This window comes from Schistocerca gregaria, chromosome 4, assembly GCF_023897955.1.
Source record: "Schistocerca gregaria isolate iqSchGreg1 chromosome 4, iqSchGreg1.2, whole genome shotgun sequence".
Lineage (NCBI taxonomy): Eukaryota > Metazoa > Arthropoda > Insecta > Orthoptera > Acrididae > Schistocerca > Schistocerca gregaria.
In genome coordinates this window covers 685524528-685530191 of record NC_064923.1, presented here as the reverse complement: position 1 = coordinate 685530191, position 5664 = coordinate 685524528, and the positions used below count along the sequence as shown (strand labels likewise).

General features: G+C 45.0%; 1 non-coding gene across 1 annotated transcript; it reads right to left on the bottom strand.

The window, feature by feature from the left end:
• Nucleotides 1-4741: 4741 nt before the first annotated feature.
• On the bottom strand, nucleotides 4742-4816 carry Trnaw-cca (transfer RNA tryptophan (anticodon CCA)). The gene has a single exon. It is a non-coding gene; the product is annotated as a tRNA-Trp (tRNA).
• Nucleotides 4817-5664: the final 848 nt, after the last annotated feature.

The window sequence follows — 5664 nt, the reverse complement described above, 5'->3', positions numbered from 1 at the left end:
CACATTTTCAATTACAGGCCATATGTCCTGTGGATGCACGTTATGTGTCTCTTATGCAGTGGTTTTCATTGCCTTCTGCATGCTCATGCTGTTGTTCATTGCTGATTCTTCCGTCTTTTAGGGACATTTAACTTTTCAAGGGTGCGAGAGTGCTCTGGACCTATGTCCGCTCTTCCACCCTCTTTCACAAGGCTGTTGGTAGAATGGGGATGACTTCTTAAGCCGGGTGTCTTCGGGCGTCATTGCTGATGATTTTTATTCAAAATTGAAGCAGTGGCGACGTTCGAGCCCGGACTAGAGACGGGATTCATTCTACATGGCTTTCGCTGCTTAAAAAAGAAAAAATTCTTTTACAGTCGTTACTTGCAACAATTTTATTTATTGTCTTTTTATTAACCAAAGAAGAAAACCAAGAGAAACAGAGCCACAAAAATAAAGTATACTGGGTAACAATAGTCGTGAAAAGCCCCTGACAAGAATATCACAAGGACCGGTTAACTCAGCCGATACCTTGACGACGAAATACAAGGTTCAACAAGTCGCGATACCATGTCAGGCGCAAAAAGGTCCAATATGCAGTGGCCATATATTGGTGGAAGTTGAGTGGGTCCCTATCGCCCCCTCTATCTACAACGTAATGAACATAGTGGTCTAACCTACTATGCAGTAGTGTCTGCCGTCGCCCTCGGAAAGTAGGAGGAGTCAGAGGGCAATAGGATATCAGCTGAAAAAGCAGTCTCAACGGATAGAGATCGAAACGCGAATTGCTTTTTAAGCTAGTGCCAGATCGCTTTCTAGCCGTGACATGTAAATCCATGTTGTTGACTATCTATGCAGGGTCAGCGACTACAGTGATCCGTGACACGAAGTCCAGTACGAAAGAGGCGTTCATTAGTGGATAACAGATTGTGTACCACGTGGTACCAAGAGCTCATTGGTAAAAAAGGAAGACTCAAATGAAACATACAGTTTTCTAAGAATTTTGCTGTGATGCCCGTTCAACCGGCGCTTTGCAATCTCCCGCTCATTAACTAGAATGTGGTAGTGAGGTGCTGTATCTGTAGATACCAGTCCCCAAACAACTGACAACAAATTTAAATACACGTTGTGTCGCCTCTAACTAGTGGTTATTCACTTGACCGTCATCGACAGGTGGATAAAAACCTTCCGGACACAGACAGTAAAATAATCGAGACGTGACTGTGTGGATTCCGTAACAGATAGCACGGTGCGCCGAACAAATAACATAGATGTTTTCCTTTGAATGTCCTAAAGACACGCGCAACTGTCTCGAATCGTAACCGAAAAATGTGGTTACTTCCAAAAAAACAAAAAACAAAACAACTAGAAAGGTGTTTTAGTTTCCTAGACATCATCGCGAGAAGGGGAAAGACTTGAGCGATGTAATACGCTTTGCACAATACGTAGGTATTCCGAATCCGAACTTTCATAAGCAAGTTAAGGGAACGCCATTTATGTTTCAGGGTAGCTCCTTGTACCTTCTCCGTAAGCAGCTTCCAATTAGGTATAGCAATTTGGTATGGAGAACGGTCAATTATGACTCTCAAACATTTGTATCTATCGTGCACTGACGCCCAAGAAATGACAGCATTATCAAAACCCCGTAATTTAATCGATCGCTATTTGCCTTCGTTGATGCGGGCACCAGATACTACGTGAATGACATACACCGTAGACTAGTGCAAGGGAATCTCAGCGGGAGAACTGAGCACCACCATCACATTATCGGCGTATGCTCGCACACAGATCGAGTCGCCCAAGAGTGTCTGAAACTCCCGCTGAACCCGCTGGGAAGAACAGGTGATTAGGTTTGTGGAAAGGGCCAAATAAGGTTGGGGTTCAGTTTCACCTTAAAATTGTGATTTACTGTAATTTAATTAACACATTTACAATCAAAGCGGCATATAGCCGAAGTTTTACAACTACGAGTTTCAAACTCGCAATCTTTCACGGCTGAAGGCCTCCAAACAAGAAATCTTAAAAATCAACAAGGTAAATTTCAAGTGACTGACAACACTCAGTTACAATTACAAATAAAATAATTAAAATATATATAACACAGCTGCGCTGAAAGCCTGAAGGCAAGGGTGAACAGACAAACAGAAACAAGATGCAATACAAACGGCTGAAGACCCACAATAAAATTTTCAAAATTTAAAATAAATTACCATAACCTTTCAAAGGCAGAAGGCTGCAATGTTTCAGCTTGAAAGGTAATTTTAAGAACAAGGTTCCAAGGCTGATGGCCCACTACTAATTTTCCAAAATTTTAAAAAAGTATATCCATAAGACTTAAGTTTTAAGTAGCTGAAACTGGACTAAAAGAAAAGACAACACAACGGCAATAACCTTCAGCAAATATCCACTTGCCGGAATTAAAACTTTAGTTACATAAAACACAGTAAAATCAAGAATTTTTTGTAATCGTTGGTTATCATAGATTATAAACAGACAATTAAACACTGGTGAGAAAGCCAGTAAAGACAACAGTACTCAGGAGTCTCCAGGTGGTGACCCCAGTACACTTGATCCATCAGAACCCAACCAAAGGAGAGCCATGGACCGACCGAGAAACGATTTGCTTACCACCAATCGGTACATGAGAATTCAAGCACAAAATGTTAGGGACGTGATTATCTACAATCAAATATGTATATGTATTAAGCTGCCAAAGTTACAGAACATAACGGGACAGCGACAACAGGTGAGGAATGGACACTGCCTGAAATTACATTGTAATCAACCGATATAATTAATTCCACCGCATGGTGGCTACATTTCAACAATACAAACACTCGGTGTTGTTTACAGGAAAACCTCCCCAACAACGAACCAGCGAAACGAACCACACAACATGAATGGACGTGCTATGGGGACTTGAAACCACTACTCAACTTTGACGTCCTGGGTCGGTGAACCACGGAGCTCGTAGCGATCGGACAGCTCCACACACGCTCCGGCACTGCGCAGGGACCACCAGCTGACCCAGCCCACTGCACTGCGCGGAGATAACTCCCCTGATCCGCAGCAACTTACCAACTGCCCGCACACCCCGTAGCCGGAAACTATATGCACAAAACCAAAGATGGTACACGACGCAAATATCGATACACATCGCTGCTGCGATACGTAGAAGGAAGGAGAACCATGGCGTAAGCGCAACAAGGGCGGGAAGCCAAACACAGCTAGACAGCCAAGTTCACGAAAACGCATAATTGGGAGTGAGCACGGCACAGGGTCCATCCTTGTCACAGAGTGGCGATTCCTCGTAGAAGGATCTTGATTGATAGAACAAACGATAACACTTGAAGCGAACTTCCCTGAGTAAAATCCCTGCTGGTGGTAATAGGAGGTGCCAGTTGGCCATTGACAGCCACCAAAGCTTGGGCGCCCATAAACAAATTGTGCAAGACCTGTGTACGTCAATTATGAACCCAGTGGCTCCCAATACCTGCAACAGTAAGCTGTGGCTGAGCTGTTCGAATGTCTTGTCAAAACCCGAATACCAGAGCACCAGGAACATAAATAACAGCGACACCGATATGATACCACGACATTCTGCTACTGGGGTTAGAATAGTACGACCATGGTCAGCAACAACTTTCCCCAGAAACGCAAATAGTCGACTACTGTGTGCTCTTGCCACAGTCTTACTATGACAATTTAATAGTTACATGTAAATTGAAGATGGAGGTGGTGAGAAAGGAAAGGAAAGAGAAGGTATTGCTGGTGTCAGTTGCAATGGGACATTATGCGGAATCAGCGGCGACTACTGGAAATGTGTACCGGATGGAGATTCGAACCTGGGATCTCCTGCTTACTAGGCAGGTGCGTCAGCCACTGTGCCATCCGGGACACAGCGTTATGGCAACTGCACGGACTGTCTCGGCACGCCTCACTGCCAATCCACCTCCCCACCGACCGCCACCTATCCGCAGTTCCTGCCCATTTCCTCCATGAGAGCTGCTCTGAGAATCCTGCAAGGAGTCGAAAGCTTTTGTGCATCCGCATTGAAAACGGTGGATTCAATGACCAGCTAGACGAATTAATTAAAGGAATGAGTGGTGTCAGTTCTTTCGGACATGCCAAAAGAACAGACACCAATAATATAATCGCATAAAATTTAATAAGGTAATCGGGAGAAATTTATCAGTTACTCTCTGGCCAGGCCTTTTACGAATGAGTGGAAGATATCCTGGCAGAGGACGCCAAAATAAAAGGTCACCCCGGCAAGGGACGCCAAAATGAAAGGTGTCCTGTTTGTGGGCTGTATAAAAAAATGATTGATTGAGAACCTGGGCCGGAGTAGCCGTGCGGTTCTAGGCGCTACAGTCTGGAGCCGAGCGACCGCTACGGTGGCTGGTTCGAATCCTGCCTCGGGCGTGGATGTGTGTGATGTCCTTAGGTTAGTTAGGTTTAATTAGTTCTAAGTTCTAGGCGATTGATGACCTCAGAAGTTTAGTCGCGTAGTGCTCAGAGCCATTTGAACCTTTTTTTTTTTTTTTTTTTTTTTTTTTTTTTTTTTTTTTTTTTGAGAACCAGGCCGGATCGCCACAATGGAAGTGGACCTGGCATGGGACATCACAATGAAAGTTATCCTGGCAGGGGATGCCAAAATGAAAGTTATCCTGAATGAGCCTGGAGGATGTTTCCAGAATGAGATTTTCACTCTGCAGCGGAGTGTGCGCTGATATGAAACTTCCTGGCAGATTAAAACTGTGTGCCGGACCGAGACTCGAACTCGGGACCTTTGCCTTTGGCGGGCAAGTGCTCTACCAACTGAGCTACCCAAGCATGTCTCACGCCCCGTCCTCACAGCTTTACTTCTGCCAGTGCCTCGTCTCCTACCTTCCAAACTTTACAGACGCTCTCCTCCGAACCAGACGCGTCCTTCAGTCCCTCGCCGCCACCCATGCTTTCGACTAGCGCCAATGCAGGTGTGGCAGGCATTGTCCTGCTGGAGACCTGTCTAAACTAGGGGGTGCTCTGTCAGCCCTATACGGCCGTGGGCCTGTCCGGCAGGATTTACTGAGGGATGGGTTAGCCGCCACTTACTTTCTTGCCGGCCGCGGTGGTCTCGCGGTTCTAGGCGCGCAGTCCAGAACCGTGCGACTGCTACGGTCGCAGGTTCGAATCCTGCCTCAGGCATGGATGTGTGTGATGTCCTTAGGTTAGTTAGGTTTAAGTAGTTCTAAGTTCTAGGGGACTGATGACCACAGCAGTTGAGTCCCATAGTGCTCAGATCCATTTGAACCATTTTTGAACTTACTTTCAACTTCCAACATGCCGTTTCTACGAACCAAGAACTATAAAAATACCTCATACTTTTAGCGCCCTACAAGGCTCCATCAACACCTGCTCATGCCATTAACTTTCTTCATTTTCGCACAAGTTGCGTAACAATGTAACAAAATCTTTATCAAAAATAGATAAGACAGTAACTTGTCCTCTCTCATTGGCACAATTTTGCCAATTTTAAACGAGTTTGGCGCAAATCTTCATCTCAGGAAGTCGCTCAAAAGCAATGTAAAAGTTGTGTCTGACAAAGGCAAAAAACGCACAAAAAATTCTTTAGGCAAACTATCCAACCACGACGATTTATGAGGTGGCGATCTGCCTATAAGATCATAGACATCACCACTT